This window comes from Papio anubis, chromosome 7, assembly GCF_008728515.1.
Source record: "Papio anubis isolate 15944 chromosome 7, Panubis1.0, whole genome shotgun sequence".
NCBI classification, from domain to species: Eukaryota; Metazoa; Chordata; class Mammalia; order Primates; family Cercopithecidae; genus Papio; species Papio anubis.
In genome coordinates this window covers 80566606-80593537 of record NC_044982.1, presented here as the reverse complement: position 1 = coordinate 80593537, position 26932 = coordinate 80566606, and the positions used below count along the sequence as shown (strand labels likewise).

The following is a 26932-nucleotide window of genomic DNA, read 5'->3' as shown; positions in this document are numbered from 1 at the left end:
AAATAAAGGGTGGAAGAGTTGGTTGCCTCTTTGAGTGGAGTTTGCAGAGGTCATTCTTAGGCCTTCACAAAGAGTATCAGTGTTGGTAAATTAAGGAGAATGTTCTAGACTCCCCTGAGTAACCTGAGCTCCTGCCCTTGGCTAGTTTTTGCCCTATTTAGCCTTCACCCAAAGATGCCCTAGGGAATCTGCCTCATGTATTTCATTCCTGGAATTCTGGTATCTGTAGTATTCCTAGAATTCTTGAATCCTCTAGGAATGGCTTCCTGGCCAGGGCTTCAAACTTCTCTCCTTTCATGGGACCTGGATTTTTTATTCATCTATGGCCTTTTGTATTCTCTTGTTTTACCTAATGTCTAGAATAGATGGCTTGCACTGGCCTCACAGAGACAACACTAACACTGATTTGATGATCAAAGCAAGGAAATCAAACAGCAGACTAAATTGGTAAGTCTGAGAATAATCTCTGCACTTCAGTGAAAAAATTTCTCAAAGAAAAAAAATCTGTGTTGCATAGACTAAGTTTTTTGTAGATATTTAACTTTAGCCTTTTATTTTTTAGCTTTCAGTGTTTCCTTATGGTCTAACCACATTTTACCTCAAGCAAAATTTTTTCTTTCCCTCTTTCTGTTAATTCGAAGATATTTAAAGGACGGCAATCGAAAATTCTGAAGTTGTAACTGTTGCCTATAAACTGCCTGGGCTACTTAATTCCCCTCTGAGGTTCTCAGCTTTATTTTTATTTTTTTTCTGCTTTTTTTCCTCCAGTTATTATGGCTCCTTTTAAATATCATTTAATTCTAAAAGCACAAATACTTCAAAACTACATGGCCTGCTGCCTAAGTAGAGACAGAAAACAAAATCCTCAGACTCTCAAAATATCTACAAATTTTCACACACACTATTTAAGGGAATCGTTTAGTTTCCTATCCTTGGGAAGGAAAATGGTTAATGTGAAACCTCCTCCCGTGCGCCATGGCAAAGCTGTGGAGGAGTCTAAGACTTAGGATTCTCCTGAGTCTTAGGATAACCCTTCCCCAAGAGGAAAGGTTCAGAGAAGAATGAGGAAAGTTCTATCATAGCACTTACTGGTTCTATCAGTTTCCTATTGAGGTGTGAACCAACTCAGTAACTCAATCTTTCTGCTGGGCAGCCCATAATTGTGCAGCAGGTGCGTAACCACAGGTGGCTTTCAACATTTCTTCTTGTATTCAACTTCTACTTCTCTCATTATAGTGGAAGCAGCTGAGAGAAGTAGAAGATGGCAAATAAGAGAACACATTGAGTGGAGACTTGTCTATGATTCTGCAGCTCTTTCCTATCTTCATTTTTTGCTGTCCTTGTGCTAACAAATGTTTCTGCCCTGTCTTGTCTTTTTCATCTCCTTGCTTGTAACTCTAGCCTTAAAAGGATACACCACTTTATTTGTCTCTTGGCAAGCTATCATTAATTCATTTATTTAATAAATATTTGTTAAGTATCTATTTTTATCATGTATTATTTTCAATGTTGCAGAAATAGCAAGGAAAAATAGACAGAGTTCCTGTTCTGTAACATGTATTTCAGTGGTAAAAGACAGAAAAAGGCAAAGATAGATTTGTTGAATCTTGCATTACATCCATATGTTGCATTTTTAATTACAGTTATTGTAATTTTCAATTACATAATTTTCATTTGACTCTTTTTAATAGATTCCCCATCTTTTCATCTATATTCTTAGACATGTTTATCATGTTTATTTAAAAGTCTGTATTTAGTAACTGCAAAATATGGATGTCCTGTAGATCTCTTTTTACTGTTGCTTGTATTCTTTTTTTTTTGTCATTTGGCAGTGTCTCTTGGTATGTATGTAACTTTTGACTAAATGATAATTACTGTGTGTGATAATTTACAGAGATATTTCAAGAGTCTGAAGAATTTTGTTCTCTATCAAAGATTTATCTTTTTGCTTTGTTTTTGGTTTTGACAAGTCTTTAAACCAGGGATAAAACAGATTAACCCAATCTCTGATTGAGCTGATGAGAGCTAGATGTCAATGCTATAAAAGCTGATACATTTTCTGATTTGCTCTGACTCACAAGATGCTCCGTGGTTCTCTTACTCTCACTCTCACAACAGGTACCCTCTAGGAATCCCAGCTAAAAGCCCAAGCATCCCGCTTTGACAGTGCCCAGCTCCAAGTTTTATCTCGCAAGCTCTAGGAGACTGAACAAGGGTCTAGAAGCTTTATAGCTGTTCAGCCACCATTTACAAATGAGTAAACTGCTGGAAGGGAAAAAAACAGAACTGAATATTAGGCTCCCCTCTCTGTTACTCTCTTCTTTTAAGGATTTCTCTGAGATTGTGGACTCTCTAGTCCTTGCTGACTTTCCATTTTGTTTCCAGTGTATTCAAATAGATTCCTCTTTGTTCTATCCAGCCTGTATAATTCTTAGATGAGGAAAGACTGGTCTTTGCAAACTAATCCATCACAGCCAGAAATATAAGTTCCTTACTGTAAGATTTTAATCTTTTTATGTAGCCAAGGTTCATTTTATCATCATAAGGGCCTGGTAGTTTTACCCTATTCTCTGGCCAATGACTATAGCTCTCTCCACGAACACTCATAAATAAAGGCCATTATACTAGGGGACAACTAGGTGTGGATGGATCATCTATCTTCACCTCTGAAATAAAAATGCAGAGCACTTGCACTGCTGAATAGGCATTGGGAACAACTTCAAATGAAGATAACAGTTTATTTTAGCTTCTAGAGTCCTACAAATATTTCCAGACTATGAAAACAGAACTTTTTTTTTTAACACTTCCAGTGATTTTATGACTTGAAAAATGACTACAGATCAACAATTTAGTCATCATAGGGATTTCAAATACTAAAATATACGCTTTTTTTGCTTGACAGTAATGTCAAATAAGACTCAGGACTGGTTAGTAAACCTTTCACAGTGTTCTAATATCTGTGTAACTTAGCTGATTCACCTTGAGACTGACGTTAACTTATCCTCCCGGGCATGAACATGATTTATCATTTGAAATACTCACATACATACACACACACTTTTTTCAGTTTCTGTTTCCAAATTTTGAATAGCTATTATATTTAGTGATCCTCTTTAATCTATTTCAAATACTCAAATAGGAAACATTTTGAGCTACAGGGAATCCTAGTTGAACTATCAACTATGAGTACATTTCCACTGAAATGCAAAATTTGTATTTCAAAAATTAGAATTCTCTATTTTGGGTCATTTACTTTTCAGAGGTAAGTGATAATTATCAGAGCTCTTCACAGTCTCCACGCACAAGAGTTCGAGTTACCTGACTACAGTAGATACTGTTGAGGGTTCTCATAAGTCTGACAACTACCCCTCTCCCGCCAAGAAAGAACAGAGCAAGAGGTAAGTGGTACAGGGTGTCATGGCATTAAACAATTGGATTATCCAACTCCATTGCTATGACTAAAGTAAAATGTAGTATGGAAAGTGAAATCCTGCAGGGCTACTAGGAGTTTATATTTTACAGCACTACTTAAGCGTTTGGAAATAAACTACTTTCTGTACTCATAAACAGGCCTAACACCAGGTTGGAGATCTAGTACACAGTGGTGGATCACGCCATAATATCCTTCCAATCTCTGTAAGGCACTTTGCAAAGTGTTGGGTTGCAGGCAAGGAATAAGAAAGAGAACCCTAAACTTGACTGATAAGAACAGACCAAATAAATTTAAAATTAAATAAAATCTCAAGGGGTCAGTATAACCATAGATGATGTTTCAAAATATAGCACATAGATACATTAAAAGAAGTACTTCAGGAACTAGAGGTAGGTGTAGGAAATTAAATGAGTACTAGGGGTGCTCAGGAACTAGTAGTAGGGGTATGAAAATGAGTTTAAAAAAAAAAAAAGGAAATGCTTCACTAGCAAAAGAGGGATTTTAAATAATGTAAAAGATAAAAGGAAGTTTAAATGCTATTTTTAAAAGTATTTTTCAAATGCTGCTTTCCATTAGGAAGTCCTAACATGAGCCAGCCACAAAGACAGTAGAAAAATTGGGCAGACCTGAGAATGGGTATCTGGCCCTCCATCCTCCACTTCAATTGTTGGATTTATGTTTGCATTTTAAACTTCATAAGATTGTGTAGAAACAAATCTTGGGGGAGTTCCATGACTCTCTCACTCTTGCTCTTGCTCTCTCACCTGTCCATCTCTATCTTTATTTATATTTAAATCTATATCTATATGTGTATATAAAATCGGAATCAGAACTTTATTGGTAAAAGCCCTGCTTTTTGTTTGACAGTTCTCTTTCCACTCCTCCCTGCAGTCAATTTTGAGTAATTGAGTACTGAGTGACCTTTCTCAGATGTGTTACAAAGGCCTCTGTCTCTCTCAATCCCTTTCTTCTCTCTCTCCTCCCCAACTCTGTCTCTATGTCTATACACACACACACACACACCTCCCTATGTCTACTCACTTATCCATCTACCTATCTATCCTTATTTCTATCTCTAATCTCTCTCATTCTCTCCCTATCTCCCTCCACACACACACTCGCACACATACACACATCTCCCTGTCTCTGGCCGGTTTATCATCTATCTGTCATCTAACTCTCTCTCCCCTCCTCTCTTCTGCTCCCCTATTCTCTCTCTCTCTCTCTATGCACATATGTATATACGTGTGTGTGTGTGTATATATATGTGTATATGTGTATATATATGTATATATGTGTATATATATACATGTGTGTGTATATACACACACACACACAAAATCTCCCCCTATGTCTACTTATCTATCCATCTACCTATCCTTATTTCTATCTCTAATCTCTCTCTCTTTGTATCCACCTCTAATCTATCACTCTTTCTATACCACTCTAGCTATCTACCTGTATCCATACATCTAAAGAAAGCATGCCTTGAAAAATATATATAAAATTTTATTAGATTTATTATATATAATAAACTACTAGTCTGCTCCTTCTTCTGTAGTTGAAAAAACCCAAAGCTCAGAGAGAGGGTTGAAGTACTTCTCCAATTTGTTTAGTTAAAATCCAAATAGAAACTTCCACTTCTCCCAGCAGTCACTTTGAGTAACATCCACCACTCATCAGCGCTCCTCATGTGTACCTCTTACAAAGGCAGACAGTGACATCTCTATTCTGCTGTCTAGCCTCAGACTTCAGTGACTCTTCATTCAGTGCCCACTTTTTCATGTATTAATCATTTTCAAAAGGTTCTGAAAGGAGGTGTGCATGTTTGTCAGAAACTCAGTATATGTATAGATAGGAAACTTCAAAGTAACTGGATTAAGTCCTCCTTTAACTCAAACATCCATTCTGATGAAATAGTGGACATTTTCAAGTAGTTGAAGTGCCAAAGCTTAGTGGGAATAATAGTCTGACTAGAATTTATAAATATTTTATTGAACCAAATACTTAATATAATTACAAAATGAATAAATGCATTACAAATTTTAAAGTGAAAATGTTTGTACTATATATTAAAATAGGTTGCCTTTCTAGTATAAGTTATTTACAGATAAAATAATTAACACATTCCTAAGATAGCGTGCTAAATACTATATAAGATAAAGGAAATTTAACGAGTCATTCAGGTAGAAAATAAACAATATTAATCTTTTTTAAAGTGTGAGATTAAAATGAAAATGGGTTTAAAATGTCATTCAGTTATGAGAATATTTTTGTGCAGATTGTTCTAGCTGTGGATAAACCTCTTACTTTACACTGGGATCCTTTAACTTTTACAAGAGTTGATAGAACAATGAGAAGACATTATTACTGTAGTTCAGGGTTTAGTGAAATTTTTCTGTAAAAGGCCAGGTAGTATGTTTTTAGCTTTGCAGGGTGCACTACTTAGTTCTGCTATAATTGCAATAGTAATTGCAATGCAAAAGGCAACATGTAAAGGCAGTCATAGGCAATGTGTAAGTAATTGGGCATGGATTTGTTCTAATACAACCTTACTTACAATATGGCCAACAGCCAGTGGGTCAGATTTGTCCTGCTGGTCAGAGTTCTCCAACCCCTGCTCTAGCTCCAAGGATTTTCTCTTGAATCCACTTTTAAATAATCTTGTCTCTCATTTTATAGCTTGCATGAGATATTTTTGAAAAACCTTTTAAACTCAGTGAAATATACATTTTGTAAAAAAAAAAAAAAAAAAAAAAAGAAATCCAGTTTTCTTCATTTTCTTTAGATTTAGCTTAAGTAGTTGGAAATTCTATTGCAGAATTGCCTGAATCGATTTCCATACTTGTTTTGAAAGTCTTCAAATTCAAGAAGGAATTATTCTTCCAATAGAAGTTCCTTGTAATACAAATATACAGGAACATATCTATCCAAGCTTTTCATCTATGTAAAGGACTGTGTTTTACTATATTTCTAATGAGTAATTGATTTTGACTTTAAGATATAACTGAGTTTTCACATTTTATTTAAACACCTAAATAAGAGCTTTTGTGGCAGAAATAGAAAGCTGAGTACCAAAGATTTGTGATCCCATTTCATGGTTTAGAATTGTTGCTTGGAAGTAGCCCCTAGATTCCCTTAAACTAGATGGGACCGTGTGACTAGTTCTCACTGCTTTGTGCCAATTCCAGGTGAGAAATTTTAGGAAGTGAGTGTAATTTCTCCATTCTCTTCTAATCAGCAGGCTGAACATCCCCTGAAAAGGAGACCTGACAAGAGCACCCCTATTGTCAAATGAGTTTTACTTGACTAAAAAATAAAATTCTATCGGGTTAGGTCACTAAGACACAGACTTTAATTGTTGGAGTAACTAGCATTACCCAAACTAATAAAATTCTAAACAAAAAAAATTCTGATATTTTTGGTGATGTATTACTATATATTTTAGTATTTAAAAATGCACATCCTATTTGAAAGCTAAAATCCTGGAAATACATGTTACAATCACTAGACTTGTTCTCCAGTATAATTTACCTCTTGCCAATAATTGAGGTAGTTTAATAAAGAATAGATTTAGAATAGGTAGAAAAATGTAAGAAGGAAATTTTACATAAAATGAAACTGAGCAAATGTGTAGAAACTTTACATTTAAGTATGCTTGACATTATAAACAAGCTTAATATTATATTTAAACATAATACGTCATAGCTTAATGTATGTGGAATGGTTTAGAGATAACAGTTGACTACATATATAAAAAAGCTAAATAAAATATCACTACTTAAGAATAGATAACTTCTCTACAGAAAAAGAGCTGGGAGTCTTTCAGAGTCTAATGAACTTTGCTTCGTTAAATGGAGCTAACTAGTTCCACATTGACCAATTTAACTTCTGTGAATCCCTTTCCCTATGCCCAGTACCAGGATAATCTGTAAGGCCCAGTTTAAATGTTTAACTCAGATATGTAAACACATACAGAAGCTGGCTTCTGTATCCTGAGTGCCTGGAATGGCATGTTCAACTTGTTTTTTACCCTAAAATAGTATTTGAAACAAAGAGAATGCCCTGGTTATAGTGTAAACATCTCAGACAACGTAGCTCAGCAAAGGAACAAGAATATATTTCCCTCTGAATTACCTGTTTTCTCCCTTGACTACCTGTGATGCCAATTGATGCAACAAGGAACATTAGGAATCCTAGAATTTTCCCTCAACTGGAGCATAAGAAGTAACTGGCTTTACTACTCTCTTCCTTAAGTTTCTAGGAGTCATTTTGCCAGACAGCCTCCCAGTGTTGCCAAAAATGTAAAAGTGAAAGAAACCGGTAGGAGTTGTTTTTGATGTAAGGATTGAGGAAACATAAGAAGATAAGTAAGCCCAAAATGAACTGAGAAAACAAGGATTAAGTACTAAGTCCTGATCTAATAGAGACTTTTAAAAAGCCATGAATGGAGATACTCCATTTCTCTCTTAAATTCTCTTTCATTTTGTTAATATCACTTAGTAAGCCATTGTAAAGTCACTATTCAAATAGGTCTGGGCCACATTCTTCTCCTATTACTATTTTTCTTAGTTATGCCAATGTTAACAGTTCTGCAGTCTCCTTAAGTGGTCAAAACCAGTAGGGTCTTCTACAAAATTATGAAGTCTTGTTAACTTGCACATTAAGAAATTATTTTCAGTTCTAGAATGACAAACTATTATGATCATACAGACAATGAAGAATTGTTGAAGGTCTTGTAGGGCAGGGATATGCTCGAAGTAGTATTTTGGAAAAATTACCAAAGATCTGTTTTGAACAGGAAAAATGAAGGTGGAGAAAGTGGTTAAAATAGCATGCGGGTAATAAATCAGTAACAATAAAAATGCAAAGGACATGGTGAATATATAAGAATCATTTTAGAAAAGAAAGGGTAATATTTGTTTTAAAACAGGACAAGTTGTATGTAAAAATGGAATATCTAGCTGAAGGTATTCAACAGACAACTGAAAATTCAGGATCTCAGCTTGTCAAAGACATTAGGTTTGAAGATACTAATTTGGAAGATAACCTGGTAATTGCATTCAGAATGATTTAATGTTCCCTTCAGCTTGACTAAACCTTAGGCAGGTTTATTCTGGTCTAAATACGCTGACCTCTACCTTCCCCCCAACCCCGCCTCCACCATTTTTTTTAGAGCATTTACTTTAGAAAATGCAATTGTAAATTTCCCTTCTGCCCCTTTTAGTTGCAACTCTTCTCCCAACCTCTTGCCAGTTTTACAACTGAGAAATGGCTTTTTCAATGATTTGGGAGCCATCCCTTTGAAATGTAACCATTCAGAAAGAAAGAGACCTTATCTCTCAATCTCTGTGGGAGAATAGGAGCCTAACTTTAATAAATGCCAATTAACAAACAATGATGGTCTAATCACATTGACCATTCTCCCTCTTCACATCTTCCAGTAATTTTCCACTAGCTCATCCCAGGGCTTAAAACTCTCCTGCCTTTTGTTTTAGTGGATTTGAGTTCAATCTCTCTCTCCTATTATAATAGTCTTAAAATAAAGCCTGTTTAACTTGTCCAGTGCAATTTTTCTTTCACATAATCACTGGAGTCATTAAAGTATTGGAAATATCCAAGAAAGAAAGAAAAAAAGGCCAGTTAAGTATCTTGAAGAAACTCAGCCTTTTAATTACAGGTCTAGAGAAGGAAATGATAATGTAGAAAGAAAACCCAATATGTGTAACATAGAATTCAAAGGCCAAGAGAATTTTAAGAAGGGAGATGTCAACAGCATTAGTTCTGCATATGGGAAAACAATTATTTAAAAACTGTGAGAAAAAGTAATTGGGTAAAATGAGTAGGAGATAAGGACTGATATTTATTCTAACATCTTTATTAAGTGTGTACCATGTGTTAGGCAATTTCAAAGCTTGGGTCTTAGAGGTAAGACAAACTAAGTCCCAGCTCTCTACAACTTAAAATTGAGTTGGAAGAGAAAAATTAAGTACCAGAAATGTTAGGTACTATTCAGGAATTTGAAGAGAATGTTTGAATATAAAGTGACTAGTGGATATTTTGGATTGGATTGGAGGGGAGGTGGGGAAAAGGAAGGCCTCTCCGAGGAAGGGATAACTTGGCTGTAATCTGACTGACCAGAAGGAACCAGGAACAAAAAGCAGATAAGCTACAGCAAAGGTCCTATTGCAAGAAAAAGCTGGTAAAGTTCAAAGATGCCAAGCCTGGCAATAGCACAGTGAGCAAGACTGAGAATTGTATGAGATGAGGTTGGCAGAGTCCATAATATTGTAGGCCAGTGTAAGATGTTTGGAATTTATTTTCAGTGTGATATGAAGCCATTGGAGGGATTTAAACAAAAAGAATGGCATCAAGTTTGCGTTTTAAAAGGATAACTGACAGTTTTATGGAGAATACATTTTAGAGATGCATGATGGGAAACAGAGAGCTATTGCAACCCTCCAGGTTAGAGACTGACTACAGTGTCTTCTAGTAAGGTTCACTAAGAAAACAGTTTCAATGTAAAAGAGGGGCTGAGAGCCAAATTTGCATGAGTGCAGGGACAGCTGACATCTTTTTTTGTTTATGTGCTTCAAATGTGAGATATGGATACTTGAAATGAGGAGCATATTACTTTTCTACACGTAAAACAATATGGAGATTTTCAGAAGAGAAGAACGACTATAAAAAAGTAAGTTCATTACAGAAGGAGTTTACATTTTGAAAGAGGAGCAAGAATAGCAAAAGCAGTTCTGTGAAGATGGTGCATGAAACACAAACCTTTCCATAGTTTATAAAATAAGCAACTCCTTCAATTCTTTCCTTTCTCTTTTAGGAGAGAAGAGTGTACGTGGAGGTTAAAAAAAACAACAACCAAACACAAAGCCCAGCAAATGTTAATTTGAGTCACTAGAGCTTTGGTCATCATTTTGGGATTTGTAGATCAATGTCAACGTATATTTCTTGTGTTAGCTGCCACTAGGCTCTCCCTGGGTTTCAGAGGAACTGCGCAGAAAAGTCGGGATGTAAGACCAAGGCAAAAACAAAGCAAAACAAAACAAATAATAAAAATATATTTTTTCTCTGAATTTTCCTCCTGAAGAGGACCAGGTTATGAAAATAGGCCTAGGAACAGTGTACACTGGGCAGGAGACTAGTGAAGCTCTGAAAAGATTCAGAATATAAAATTCATGCTGAAGAGTAACTTAGCTCATGTGACCAAGCACTTCACTAATGTGACCTTCCAGCTCCTCAGCTGTCTTATATAAGATCATGAATGCAATAATCAGAGGGGAACCCTTGTTTCATAATCTATTGGTAATGACTTTCAAGAGTGGAAGAAACTTTTGCAGCTGCAAGAGCAGCTACAGCCCACAGGATGGAAATGTTTTGTTTTCCTTGACACCCCAAAAAGACAAAGTTGAGCTTTGATGGCATGTATTTTTCCTAGAGGATGTTTTCTCAACTAGAAATTAATATCTTAAGTCTCTTCCTTTCCCCCTAATGGATTCTTTCTAGGAGTTAGACAAAGAGGTGAAATATTTTGGTGGCATTATGTGAGCATATTGTAATGCATTTTGGAAAATGTGTCATAATAAAGATTCCTTATTAGATATACCATTTGTTTCAAGAACATTGAGATCTGCCAGATTTCCAGAGATAGAAATTATTATGTTACTGACAAGATATGAAGAGATCTTTATAGTAGCTGGAAAGTTGGCCCAGAATATCACCAATATCTCTTGTGGTTCTAAGATTATATAAAGTCCACAGCTCCTATTGGAAGCAAGGGATTGAAGCTGTCATCTTGACTCCTGAGCTAAATCCACAAAGTCTGACCTTTTGGAAAACAGTTTGTGTGCACTGGGGGCGAGGGGGAGTGGAAGAGGTTTTCAAATACTCCAAGACTTGTTTTTTAAAGCTCCCAGGACTTCTAGATGTTATTTTTCCCATAATAAGCATATGAAAGGTGAATTTTTATGGCTTGGGGATTGGTATGAGTTTCATTCATGGTCTGCTTTGCTGTACTACTTTTAAGAGCTGAAAGTGTATATGTCATCTCTAATTGGAACTCCCAGGCAGAAATGATGCCATCGGGGAGCTTAAAATATGTAGCCATATGAATCACCCTGCAGACCAACCATATTGCTATAAAGCAAATAATTTACATTTAAATAACTTATCTGCATTCACCTAATTTAAAAGTAATCTTTATTCTTTCTCAACTAATCCTCAAACTTATGGACTAGTTTGATCATATTTGTGCAATAAAATTGAAATTTTCAGATATAGTAGGTAATCAATTTTAGTCACCTCATCTGCGTTTCCAATCTCATTACAGATTGCAATTTTCAGTGCAGATTACATGATGACCCATCAGTGGCTTTGTTGTTTCTGAATTACCGATTCCTTGCCTACTGCCAGATAAGAACAAAGCCTATGCATCAGCCTGACAGCTTGCAAACAGAAAATGGGCTTGTAGGATTGGATTTAAATCCCAGGTGTAGGGGATAATTACCACATCACTCATGCAGTAACTGAAAAATGGTATTTCAACAAGAAAAATTACATTCCTTTTATAGTGCCAACAGAAATCATTATTTGAGGCTTCACACTGATTCACTGTATCATTACATGTGCACTGTACTCATTAAATGTAATGTTTGTTGCAACATAAAAAAGTTATTGTTTTAGGTACTTTGGTGGAGAAGGTAGCTTAAATTTAAGGTTTGTAGAACCTTGATGGTGTAGAGGTCATTTGGACTCTAATATATACTGTGCAAGAGAAATGACAACCCAGACACAGAGCTTTCAACCGGCTCCTATTACAGGAGGCGTGATGGATAGTACAAAGAAAATGGAGTATAAATCTTTTGTTTCAAAAACCCCAGCCATTTAACCCTACAGTCTGTCCAGAGAAAGAGGACAAATAATGATTCAAATACTGCAACAGAGCCTGAGTGTGCTGAAGATAGTGCATAGGTTTTCAATTTCTCATTAAGCTTATGAAAGTCACTTGAAGCACCAGACATATACATTCTAAAGAACAGAAGGACAGAGACCACATTCATTTGAAAAATCATTAAAGAAAACAGTGGCAAACACACTGGAAATGCACTCCTCACCCCTGGCATTCGGTCCATACCCACGAAGCTGCGGTTGTTTCCCAATGGTTGTGCAAACAGCACAATAATGAAAGCGAGATTCGGCAGAGTTGTTCTTGTGTAGGTGCAGAAGGCTATGTGTCAAATGCTGAGAGCAACAACTTAGGCTGTATTCATCAGAGCCCTAGTTATGTTTATGGCCAACTGGCTTTCTCATTATGATCAGAATAGTGTAAAAAAAAAAATGACTTCAAATTTGCTGTATTCTTGCACGAACACCACAAGGAGGCATTGACTATTTGACAGACATAGGTAAGTAGGTAGGTAGGTAGGTAGGATGAATGGATGGATGGATGGACGGATAGACAGACAGAGAGATAGAATTTTATGTATCAGCTCATAGCATCTTTGCCTGGTAATTCCTCAGGCACTCAATCATTTTAGCCTGATCCTGCTAATGCAGCAGGGAGATGGACATTTATGTGCACAGAAGCTCTGAAATGCACATTGCTGAAGTTCTGAAATATGTCTTATCTTAATTCTCACACCCATCCTAGGAGGTTGTTGTCACACCATTTCAAACATGTGAAAATTGAGACACGGAGGGATGAAGTAGTCTGCCTGAGAGACGGAGTCTGGATTTGAACCAAGCCTTTCTACAGAGCCCATACTCTTAATCCTTAGACTACATAGTTATTATGCTGTCACAGTAGATAAGAAACTGAACAATTTTTAAGAGTCCTTTTTGTTCTCATGTACGAAGCTAACACCACCTAACCCCAGTCATTTACCGACTAAAATACAACAAAGCTACTAAGTAAATATGCATTGCCTTGATGGCCATTTTAAAATAATGACTTGAAGATCCAACTAACAGTCATAAAGACACATATCTCAGGTATGGGTTAAATCTTACATTTTCTTTAAAGAGCACGCTCTGAGCTCTGGCAATGCCAGTATTGAAATTCTGTGTTGTTGGTGGCATTTCATTCTGTTTCTTGAAATGCAAAGCATAACCTATTCCACCCACTCAGACACTCAGCAAACTTAAAGAGATAAGTCCCTTTGCAAAGATGCCTTGGAGGAATTTATTCCCCAGTCTTATCAGGGAGAACAATGTGGGTTTCGTTCTGGATCAGGTGGTCATATTAGAAAATACATTAAAATGCAGGCTGACAAACAAAACCAAATGCAAAATTACCATTCTGTTCTGCTCCTGACAGCAGTGTGGAGAATGTGATTTCTCTGTATTCGTGCCATCGGGGCCTTACATGGTATGGTTTAATTGGAGGTCAACATGTGGTTGAACTGGAGATTGTAAGCTGTGTTCAGAAATTAAAACTGACCAAACATGAATGTTGTTTCTCATCTGCATAGTCCTTATGGTACACAGGCCAAAATTTCCACATGATAATACCCGTACCTTCTCAGCACCCCATCTCTGGTCACACTTTCTCTGCAGCTCCCAATTTAGTCAGAAACTAAACAGCCACATTCATCTAAGAATCTCTTTGCAGGCAGGCTGATCAAATGCTTCCCCTATGTGAATAAATATGCTGTGTATTCTTAAAAGGAATGTGATCAGAGCATGTGTGATTTACAAACTATCCAGTATTTTCATTGAGACATGAAAATAAATGGATTAGGTCCTCGTTGCAGCTCAGCGCTTTCTCCTGGGGCTGGAGGGATTGCTCGTTTGGCCCCATGGCATGCCCTTGTGAGAGTGGTGAGAAAGCAGCTGCTTACATTACCTGACCTGAGAGAACTCTCTTTAAAAGCCTCTGTTACTCTAAAGAGCTTTGCTGCTTAATTTTGTTTTTCCTGAACGTGTTAGATGTCGCCTGTTGGTGCTGCCTCCTGCTGCCTCATTGTTCACTGCTGGGTTGTGCAATGTCTCCATGCTTGAGAAAGGTGCTGTACAAATTGCACAGAGGATATCTCATTGTTTGGGAGTCCGGGCCAGGCTGGGGAGATCTCAGTGCATTAGCAACTGGCATGCCTGTAGCCTGGGAGGTAGGAGTAGGAGGCTGGGAGGTGGTACTCTCTGCAAGCCGTGTATGAATAAGTGAAATGACTAGCCTGAAGTCATACAAGAAAGGAAAGACATGCACAGAGCTAAGGGAAAAGCTTGCACAGAGTTAAGCAGAAAAGAAATCATATATTTGCCTTCCCCATTGCACCATTGCACCTCTTCGTTCTTTGTTAACTTGGCAAAATGGCTTTATGTTTTTCATGACAGGCAGCAGGTTTTCCTCTCTTTGCTGTTGCTGGTCTTATGACTTCTAAATGCTTCCCTTTTTTTTTTTTTTTAACTTGCCCCTATGAAACATGATTGTGTGAAGAGAAAGAATAAAATTTGTCCCCTCTGGGCAAGACCAAATGTGGCAATGAAGACTGAGACATTAACTGGCTATCCTAGGTTTGTGGGTGGCAAATGTTGCCATCTGCCATCAAAGATGACCTTTGAATTGTTCAGTGGTAGAAATGTGAGTAAATTGTTAGACCTTGTTAAATGAGACACAAATTCGTTTGCAGTTTTTAGAATTCTTGGGCAGTCAATAAGGCCATATTGGACAAAATTATTGCTTAGCTTATTACATTAAATTTAAATTGTCATTGCATCTTTAAGTAGAATATTTTGTAAGACCCGAAACTAGAGATGAGCTATGACCAGTGGACTCTTTCTGAGCTTTCCCTAACTGTTCTTAAACCCAAAGTTTCAGTAGAATTGCTCTAGGGCTGTCTTGTTCACTTAATTAATATTTACTAATCACCTGCCAGCAACAAAACTCTATGCTGTGTGCTTGGCGAAAAAGGAACACCACCAGAATCTGTTTTCAATCATTTTATAATCTAGTAATGGTTAAAGCCTCTCACAGAGCTTATCATATCGAATAGATAGGTCATTTTTAGTGGGTGTGACTAGAGAAAGATTCCTACAGGAGATGCCTTTGAGTCAGGTCTTAATGAAAGGGTGGAATTTGAAAAGCAGAGATAAGGAAAAAATACATAGATGGAAGGAAAAGCAAGGCAAAGCTGTGTAGCTAGACTAGAACGTAGGCTGTATATATAGGAGTAGAGGAAGAGGGCTGCCGGACACCAGCTCGTATTTCATTTGATAGATGATGGGAACGGAAGACAGTGGATGCTGCAGTTCAAGAGAGCACCACAGGCAAAAATATATTTTAGAAAGATAGAGCTATACCTGGAGGCAGGGGACCAGTTAGGAGGCTATTGATGGTCCATGTGAGAATAACAAGGACTGAAATGACAGTGGGAACGTTGGAAGAGGAAAAGAAGAGACTAAGATGAGAGGCATGGAAGGCTCGCTGGACCCTGCCATAGTGCAAAAATAGTGGCAGAACTCTGAGTCGGAGGGGATGCCCATATCTAACAGAAAGCAGGTAGAGGATGCACCAAAAGGAAGACAGAGAAAGAACAGAAAAGAGAATTCAAATCAGCATTGAAATGTATCAAAGGACCAAAGCAAAGAGAGATTTTTTCAAATAGGAGCTCAAGGTCAATAATATCAAACACTGTAAGGTCAATAATAAGAATGATAGATAGCCATTAGAATTCAAAATTGGGAAGTCATCGTTCACTGCCAAGAGAAGAATTTCCAATTACAAAAATTCAGGGGGAGAAATGGTAGGAAAGTAGACGTATAGCTCTTTCAAGAGAGTTTATAGTGTAACTTCGTGAGGATGTTATATAAGTAAGCACAAATATGCAGATTATGGCAACGTACACAGGCAGAGTCTTCCTGGAGAGCATTCTGGTGATGAGAACTTGAAATGGGTACCCCATTGATCCTGCAATACTTCTTTTTAAGGAAATATTGTTGCTCATTACAAAATGATCTACAAGGATGTTATAGGTTTTTATATAATATTGAAAATTTTGAAGTAACCTCAGTGAATATTGACACATGTGCCATAGAACATAGAACCATATAATTCTATGAAAATATATTGTATTAAAAGATTCCTGGCACAGAAAAGAGTTTATGTTATTAAGTGAATTAAACAGGTTATAAACCAATAAGGTGGGATTTCATTTTTAAATGTAACTATACATACAACAATTGTATACATGTACACATATTTGTATAATACACACACGTGCACATATATTTACATACATATACACACATATATGCACACAGTTATTATACATATAGCCAGATATTTTTTGTCTGCCCATTCAGACTAACTAATATACATCTCTCCCTTGCACTCTGCCTCCTATCTTCTAACATAATTGGGCCACTTTCACAGGCTTGCTTATGCGATACTTGGGTTAGGGCTGTATGAGACTAAGGCATGAGAGTGGCAGGAGAAAATGAAGTGAGGATCTGTATAGTATATAAAACAGATTTATATAAAAATCTGTTTATTCCGGTCTCTTTTGCATTTCTCAAAGTACATAGCTCCTCTCCAGGGAAAGTCTTTGCTATAGGTTCATTTCTTCTGGGTTCTAGTTAACTGCTGTCTCCCCTCACTCCTTTAGGCCCAGGGCTTGTAACAGATAGGTAATAGATATGATGCACTATCCCTGATACCCACTATACTCTGCCCACACTTTATTGAATTCTCCTTGATTTATCCCTACTTGAGTCTGCCTGATGTGAGTGGGATCCAGAATAATATGTGATATCAATCTTTATACAGACTGTTTTCTCTACTTGGAAAATTTCACATTTGCCTGGAAAATTTAAATTTATTTACCCTGATTTGTACTGCCTGAAGTTTATATAATTTGGGGAGCCCTCTTTGAGAAAGATGATATACATTTATAAATGTAAATTGAGTATAAAAAATAACATGTATTTAGAATGAGAAAATCAATTATATATTTTAAAAGCTAATGAATATTACAACATTTTCCAAATCTGAAAAAAGAGAAAGTTTTTTTAAGTTAACCTCTGACACAGTTCTGTGTTTTTCCAACATTTCTTGCTCACATACTCATTTTTTTTTATAATTTTGTAATATTAAGAAAACACAAAAATTTGTTGACTTTTAGCATGGATGAAAAAATTTTAACTGATATTTTAGAAAATTTTATTTAAGCTTCTTGTTTTATTACTGATAAAATCATGCCAGTTTTCAAGAATGTGGTAAGATTTGTGAAAATCTATAATATCATTTGTATTTATAAATTCTAACATCTTAAGAAGTTATTAAGTATATTTCTTGCAAGAGAGAACTTCCATTTTGACTGTTTATCAATGAGATCAAATCTTCTTCTTTTGTTTATAATTTTACACGTCAAGTGACTAGAAATCTCCACCTATTAATTTCTGGTTCTGCACATTTTAGATCTTGTTTCTCCCTTACTACCCAACACACCTACCACATTCTTATTGTGTCAGGTCCACATCATAGCTAGCTGTGACCACTAGGCTCATACCTTTGTGTACTAACCATAGGCAAGTTTACACAATATATGGGAAGAATATTCCTGAAACTTATACCCACCTTGGGATGGCTTGCAATAAGTTAACTACATATGGATATGATGGCAAACCACAGAAATTTATACCACTAACCCAAATTGTCTCCCAGTCAACATTCTCCTAATCATGTACCACAAAAGCCTGTGGCCTCTCCAAGCCACCTGAGCCAGGCAGGGTATGTGGGAGGAGATGTTGGAGTAGAAAGAGAGAGTGATCTTAAATAGCAATGGTTGACATACCCACTTCTGTACAAAAACGTATGACCATAGGAACACATTGGAAGAGACCCAAGGAAGTGCAGAGTCCTAAAGTTAAGTTTCATTGTGAAACCCACTTTGGGGTTTATCTCTTATATGCTCTCTTAGATGTTCCCATTGAGTCTCTTATCCTCCAGATCAAGCACCTTACATTTCATATTACAGGCAAAATTAATCCCTTTACTCTCCTCTGTATTGTCATCATTCATTGAAATTTTTCTTCTCTTGTTTTGAAGTTCTTCTTTATAAGTATTTTTTGCATTATAACTAATAGTTACAAAATATTTTTTCTATTGTAAGACCTTGATTTTGTCTTAGTCACTGAAATGATTTGGATCTGTGTCCCCACCCAAATCTCATCTTAAATTGTACTCCCATAGTTCCCATGTGTTGTGGGAAGGACCCAGTGTGAGATAATTTGAATCATGGGGGTGGTTCCCCCATACTGTTCTCGTGGTAGTGAATAAGTCTCATGAGATCTTATGGTTTTATCAGGGGTTTCTGTTTTTGCATCTTTCTCATTTTCTCTTGGTGCCACAATGTGCCTTTCACCTCCCACCGTGATTCTGAGTCCTCTCCAGTCATGTGAAAACCTAAGTCCAATTAAACTTCTTTCTATACTCAGTCTCAGGTATGTCCCTTATCAGCAGTGTGAAAACAGACTAATACAGTAAATTGGTATAAGTAGAGTGGGGTGCTGCTTGAAAGAAACCTGAAAATGTGGAAGTGACTTTGGAACTGGGTAACAGGTAGAGGTTGGAACCATTTGGATGACTCAGAAGAAGGCAGGAAAATCTGGGAAAGTTGGGAACCTCCTAGAGACTTAAATGGCTTTGATCAAAAGCCTGATAGTTATATGGACTATAAGGTCTAGGCTAAGGTAGTCTCAGATGAAGATGAGGAACTCGTTGGGAACTGGACCAAAGGTGACTCTTGTTATGTTGTAACAAAAAGGCTGGTGAGATTTTTCCCCTGCTCTAGAGATTTACGGAACTTTGATCTTGAGAGAGATGATTTAGGGTACCTGGTGGAAGAAATTTCTAAGCAGCAAAGCATTCAAGAGGTGACTTGGGTGTGGTTAAAGGCATTCAGTTTTATAAGAAAAGCAGAGCATAGAAGTTCAGAAAATTTGCAGCCTGACAATGTGACAGAAAAGAAAAACCCATCTTCTAAGTAGATATTCAAGCCAGCTGCAGAAATGTGCATAAGTAACAAGGAGCCAATGATAATCCCCAAGACGATGGGGAAAATGTCTCTAGGGCATGTCAGAGGTCTTCACAGCAGCCCCTCCCATCAAGGCCCATGAGGGCCTACGAGAAAATGATTTCATGAGCCAGGCCCAGGGTCCCCGTGCTGTGTTGTGTACAGCCTAGGGACTTGATGCCCTGCCTCACAGCTGTTCCAGCTGCGGCTAAAAGGGGACAACACAGAGTTTAGGCCATGGCTTCAGAGAGTGTAAGTGCCAAGCTTTGGCAGCTTCCACATGGTGTTCAGCCTGCAAGGGCACAGAAGTCAAGAGCTGGGGTCTGGAAACCTCTGCCTAGATTTCAAAAGATATTTGAAAATGCCTGGATGCCCAGGCAGAAGTTTGCTTCAGGAGCGGGGCCCTGATGGAGAACCTCTGCTAGGGCAGTAGAGAAGGGAAATGGGGAGTCAGAATCCCCACACAGAGTCCCTACTGGGACACCCCCTAGTGGAGCTGTGAGAAAACAGCTACCATCCTCCAGACCCCAGAAAGGTAGGTCCGCTGGCAGCTTGCATCGTGCACCTGGAAAAGACATAGACACTCAATGTCAGCCTGTGAAAGCAGCTGGGAGGGAAGCTATACCCTGCAAAGCCACAGGGGCTTCCCTAGACCATGGGAACCCACCTCTTGCATCAGTATGACCTGGATGTGAGACTTGGAGTTAAAGGAGATCATTTTGGAGCTTTAAATTTTGCTCCACTGGATTTTAGGCCTGCATGTGCCCTATAACTCCATTGCTTTGGCCAAATTCTCCCATTTGGAAGGGCTGTATTTACCCAATACCTGTACCCCCATTGTCTCTAGGAAGTAACTAGCTTGATTTTGATTTTACAGGCTCATAGGCAGAAGGTACTTGACTTGTCTCAGATGAGACTTTGGCCTGTGGATTTTAGGGTTAATGCTGAAATAAGACTTTGGGGGACTGCTGGAAAGACATGATTGGCTTTGAAATATGAGAACATGAGATTTGGAGGTGCCAGGGGCAGAATAATATGGTTTGGCCTGTGTCCCCACCCAAATCTCATCTTGAATTGTACTCCCATAATTCTGTATTGTGGGACAGACCCGGAGGGAGATCATTTGAATCAAGGCAGTGGTTTTGCCCATATTGTTCTCATGGTAGTGAATAAGTATCACGAGATCTGATGGTTTTATCAGGGGTTTCTGCTCTTGAATCTTCTTCATTTTCTCTTGCTGCCACCATGTAAAAAGTGCCTTTTGCTTCCCACCATGATTCTGAGGCCTCCCCAGCCATGTGGAACTGTAAGTCCAATTAAACTTATTTTTCTACCCAGTCCAGGTATGTCTTTATCAGCAGCATGAAAACGGACTAATACAGTCACAACCACATAGAACTTAGCCATTGATGAAACTTATACATACAGATAGGTGTCCATTTTCCTTTTAAATTAATTAATAAGATGTAATAAACTTAAAACCAAGCTGATAGAAAAATTATAAGTCTGAATGTCAAATGAAAGAAGTCAGATAAAATAGGGTAAAACAAATCTTAAAGAAACAGAGAAATGATGCAATGGAGAAAAGTTGAGTAAGCCCACCAAAAAACATCATTCTTCTTAGTAAAGGAAGGGAGAGTAGCTGGCATGACAGAGAATAACTGAGATTTAAAGAGCAAGAGACTAACCAGTTAGAACAGTGATAAAAGCATATTATGAAGTAAAAAAGGGAGAAACAATAGATGGTGGTAGAGGACTTAGGGTTATGTCATAACTAGCTCAAAATACGAATAATATTTTATAATTCTGCCTTTTGTAATAATCCATTTTGACAGTCCAGCTACTATTGTTAGAGAAAGATTATCAGAATGTTTCAATGAAGAATTCAATGTCTTAAACAACTACCAACAGAATCAAAGCATTCCATCAAATTTCTCGACAGAGTTAGGAGAGCCAAGTAAAATGTATCTGCAGACTCAATCCTGCTCACAGGCAACTGGTGTGTCAGTTTTACTTTGGAGCCATTCAATATTTTTAAAAATTATAAAGAAGGACTCTGTTTCCTCCCCATCATCTCCTCCAATGAACATCATTGCAAATCCAGAAATGGAGCCAGTGAAGTCTGGGAAATCACACTATTCTTAGAAGTTTATTAAGCATGTTCATTTGTTTATGTCATAGTGATATATTCATTATTCTAAAACTATTGTGATTAGCCCTCAATAACAATTATGTGTCAATAAGAGTGATACCAAAATTAAAAACTGATGAATTAAAAAACAAGAATGCAGTTGATTTGTCTGATTTTCATAGGGCCTCTGACCAATGAAGGTGGAAAACAATGGGTATGCAAGATAAAGTAAGTTCTGTTTCCTACTTCTTAGTCTACCACAAATCAAATAAAGAGCTCTACCTTGTCGCATGCAGGATTCTCTGTCCGATTATACATCCCTTGACAGATGGAAACTAGGATTCTGCTGGAGGAGTGCCTGTGGGGAAGACATTTGATTTCATTGTTACACTTATTAGAAAACTAACTCAATTTAACAGCATTATCAACAGAAACTAAATGCTAAATGTGTGCAGATGACTCCACTAGGGTTTGTTTTTTTTTTTTAATATATATATAAACAGTCATAGACTAATAGCTTCAAACTAATTCCTTCAAAACAAATGTTTAATTCAGAATTCAAAGGAGATATGAGTTTCATCACTAGTGATAACTCTGGTACTTAAGCCTTATTCTCCAGAGTCACAAGTTAATCCTTAAGGAGAATAGAAGGGGGGATTTTATATTAAGGGCCATGAAATGCTTCCTTTCTATACTGTATTAAATATCAGGCCCAGGTAGTATGGATTCCCTCTCTCTACTGTTTCTTAATGTAGGGGGGAAAAACTGGATTGCCTACTGTGAAATATGAGATAGTGACTCTTGTTGAACTTTAGTCTAACTACACTAGAAAAAAAAAACAACTTACAATGAAGATATTTCTACATTCTCAAGGGAAATCGTTCCTATGTCTAAGTGACCTTTTCTCGACATGTTTCTTTTAGTGTTTAACCGGAACCTCCTATTGTTTCAGTTTAATCCCATTTATCCTGGTTCACTCCCCGGTGGCCACACTGACTAAAAAGTAATGCTACCTCTGGGAATGAAGTTACAGTCTTGGATAGTTAGGTTTGTCAAGTCTACCAGTGCAGGATAGGAGATAAGAGGAAATGTCTCAGGAGGTCACAAATGGTTCAAAATCCAATATAGGTGGCATTACACATTCAGTATTTATGAAAAATTAAACTAAAAACTAAATGTTTTAGTGGGAGTAAATAGAAAAACAAGAAAACAGAATGAGAGGCTATTTACTCTATATCTGTACATTTTACAATGGTTCCCTACAAATTTTCTAGAAGATTCTTACATCAATACTTTTTAATTTCAGGAAAAGAAGCTATAAGAACCAGAATAGATTCACTGAGAATAATTCAAGTTAAGTAAACTTATTATCTTATTTCATAGGTTTCTAGACTGATAAACTAGATAAATGAACTATTATTCCCAGGTCTCTGGATCATTCCTACTTGGTTGGTATGATGGGATAATGGTGAAATGATGAAGACTAAAGGAAGACAAGTTTAGGAAGAAGAATACATTAAACTCATGTGGTATCATGAGATATCCCTGCAGTCGTGTGAGGTAGAGAGTTGAATACAAAAATGTGAAGATGAAAAGTATTGGTCGGAGAAATATACTTTAAAAAGGATGGAGAGGCAGGAGAAAAAAAGTAAATGGAGAGGTAGAAAAAAATGGATCATGAGGTCTCTTAGGATTTGGAAAAGAAATGTTTCAAGATTATGGTAGTAAACTGCATTGTTGAGTTCTGTGAGGGAATTTAGTAAAGTCAGGAAAGAAAGGTTTCCATTAAGTTTGGAAACATGGTATTTCTCTAATGATTTACTATTATAAAATGTCTTCAATGTAATTTTTGTCTTATTTGTAACTTCAGTTTCTCAGTCGTTACCTGCAAATAAGTACAGATGAAGTTTGTCAAAAGTAATATACATCTCTTTTTCTTGTAGAATATCACTCATTTGCCTGAGGAAAATTCACATCTTAATTACTTTGAAGAAATCTCCAAGTACGCCGACATTATCAGTATGTCAGTACAGGTCATTCCTTCCTACCTGTAGAAATGGACGCCCACCATACCTGATGCCAGTGAAACGTAACTGTGGCACTCAATGCTAGAGACCTAATTGCTGCTGTGATGCTTTTGTGAATAGACAGGCAGATGGATCCCTCTGCTGTATTCAACTGGGGATATGCTACAATAAATCTGCTTCTATACAAAAGTATATAGAAGGTAGTGAGGCACCTCTATCGTTTCACATACATTCAGTCCCATCCTCAGAAAGCACAACTATCTTCAGTATAGCTAGGCTAGCTTGACCTGTGGCTTGTCCTCTATTGCCATAGTTGGCAAATGTTAGACCTCTGTACACTACCAGCTAGTCTCCTTCTTCCCTATTGGGAAGTTCGACCTCTAGGGAGATTCTAATTATACTTCCAGCAATCTGGTTTCCTTTATTGCCCTGCCAGTCCATCAGACATATGTGAATATGGCAGAAGATGAATGGAGAACAGGGACTATGTGTCCCCCGCAAAAAACTTCTCAGCCCCTTTGCAAATTACAAATGGGGAGGATGGAGTTTGTGTAACTTCATCAGCATTAGAGCTCTCTCTTTTACCCATCTAAGACACCTTGTTACTTACATTCACATCACTTCTGTGAAGTTGGAAGGGATTCTAAAAGAGTCAATTAAAAATAAAAATGAAAGGTTAAATAACTTGTCCAAAAGCACATAGCACATGAAGGAACAAGATGAGCTTTATATCTGAATATATATATATATGTATATATGTGTGTGTATATATGTATGTATAAAACAAAAATTCCCTCATGTCTTTCTTTCTGCCCCTCCTTGACTACCCCCCTCTGCATCTCAGGCATCTATTCATCTATTTTCTGTGTATTGATTAGTTTGCATTTCCTAGAATTTTATAAAAATGAATATTCATAGTATACACTTTTTCTCTCAATTTCTCTCATTCAGCATGATTGAGATTAATTTACATTGTTGTGTACAAACAGCTCATTCCATTTATTGCATAACAGTGTTCTGTTATACTGATATGACTATTCATTCACTAATTAATGAATATTTGGGTTGTTTCCAGTTTGGAACCATTGCAAATAAAGTTCCTATAATCATTAAAGTGCAAAATGCAATCTTCATTTGAAGATATGCTTTTATTTCTCTTGGATAACACAGTGGGTGTATGTTTAATTTCTTAAGAAACTGTAAAACTGTTTTTCAATGTGGTTCTACCATTTTAAATTCACACCAGCAGCATTGAGAATTCTAATTCCTCCACATCTCAACCAATACTTGCTATGATGTGTTTTTAATTGTAGCTATTTGAACAGGTGTGTTGGGGTATCTCATTATGATATTTTTGTTTCCCTAATGACTAATGACAGTGAACATCTATTTTTGAGCTCACTTGCTATTAGTGTATCTTCTTTGGTAAAGTGTCAATTCAAATCTTTTTTCCATATTTTATTGGGTTGCTTTCTTATCGTTGAATTTTTGAAGCTTTGCGTATTAATACAATACTTTTATCAGATCTTTGATTTTAAACTACTTTCTACCAATCTGTGTCTCACCTTTTCATTTTCTAAGCAGTGTCAAGGAGTACAAATTAATTTTAATGAAGTCTAATTAATATTGCTTCATGTATTATGCTTTTAGTGTCTAATCAATGAAGTCAGCCTAACTTGAGGTAACAAAGATTTTTTCTCATGTGATTGTCTAGTTTTTAGTTTTCATTTTTACATTTACATTTTTACATTACATACATTTCATTTTTACATTAGGTATATCATGTATACCTAATATATAATTCACTTGGAATAATTATTGGTTTTGGTTGAAGTAAGAATTACACAATTTGATAGGAAGACTATCCCTACTCCATTGATTTGCCTTTGTTGTTGCCTATATAGGTATGAGTCTATACTAAGCTTTCCATTCTGTTCCTTTGTACTCGCCTATAGTTAAGCCAATTCCATACTTTCCCCATGACTAGCTTTATACTAGTCTTTTTATATGTTATGAAAATAACTATTTTTAGCTTCCCAGCATTTTTATTCAAAGTTGTGCTATTCTAGCTCTTTCATATTTTCATGTCTTTTAGAATCCATCAGTTTCTTCAGAAAAGTTTCCTAGGATTTTGTGATAGGATTGAATCTACATAACAAGTTAAGGAAAATTGATGTCAGTAATATTGAGCCTTCTAACCCATTAACATGGTGATTTTTTCACTTTTCTCTAGACAATGTTGTATAATGATTATCTCTACGTAATGTTCTATATTTTTCAGGTTACAGATTTTAACATATGTTTTGTCAAATTTCTCTTACGTGTCTCATATTTTGGATGTTATTAAATTTTTTTGTGTGTTTCTGTTGTTCACTGCTAGCATATAGAAATGCAGTTGGGTTTTTGTATAGTTGATCTTGGATCCTACAACCTTGTTAAGCTGACTTACTTGTTCTAGTACCTTTTTAGATATTTCGTACATTTTCTACACAGATGGTAATGTCTGTGAATAGAAAGAGTTGTACTTCTTCCTTTGTAACTAGATACCTGCTACATCTTTTTCTTGCTTTATTGCACTGGCAAAAATCCTTCACTTCCTCATTTAACAAATGTTGTTGATTGCCTATTATTTGTCAGATATGATTATAGGTGAGATGAAAAGAGTGTAAATGAAACAAGCAGCGTTCTTGCTGTCATGGAGCTTAAATAACTATCAGTTGTCTGGGAAAATAGATGTATTTAAATATGACTTTTAATATGTGTAAGGAATAGCTAGTGAAAGTAGGGTTATTTAGCCTAAAACACACACAAAAATTCTGCCTTCAAATATGCCAGGGATTATTTTGCAAAAAATGAATTAATTTTTGTTTTGTATAATTTTGGAGTACTTAACTAGGGTTAGTGGTGAAAAGTCAAGAAGGAAAGAAATTTAAGAATTTACTGCCATAGGCCAGGCGCGGTGGCTCACGCCTGTAATCCCAGCACTTTGGGAGGCAGAGGCAGGCGGATCACAAGGTCAGGAGATCGAGACTATCCTGGCTAAACATGGTGAAACCCCGTGTCTTCTAAAAATACAAAAAATTAGCCGGGTGTGGTGATGGTCGCCTATAGTCCCAGCTACTCGAGAGGCTGAGGCAGGAGAATGGCATGAACCCAGGAGGTGGGGCTTGCAGTGATCCGAGATTGAAACAAGCTGCCTCATGAGAATCCTGTGAAAAGTTTATTGAGAGGCTGGATGATCCTTTATTAGTATGCCATAGAGAGGCATCATTTTCAGGTAGAAGACAGAGTGGTTTCTGATTTGGACAATCAAATTCTA

The 26932-nt window shown here is 36.8% G+C and overlaps 1 long non-coding RNA gene across 1 annotated transcript; it reads left to right on the top strand.

Moving 5' to 3' along the window:
- On the top strand, positions 1-24371 carry LOC103886153. The gene is made up of 4 exons (XR_004184962.1): positions 1-447; positions 21769-21814; positions 22893-22939; positions 23530-24371. It is a non-coding gene; the product is annotated as an uncharacterized LOC103886153 (long non-coding RNA).
- The last annotated feature ends 2561 nt before the right edge of the window (positions 24372-26932 follow it).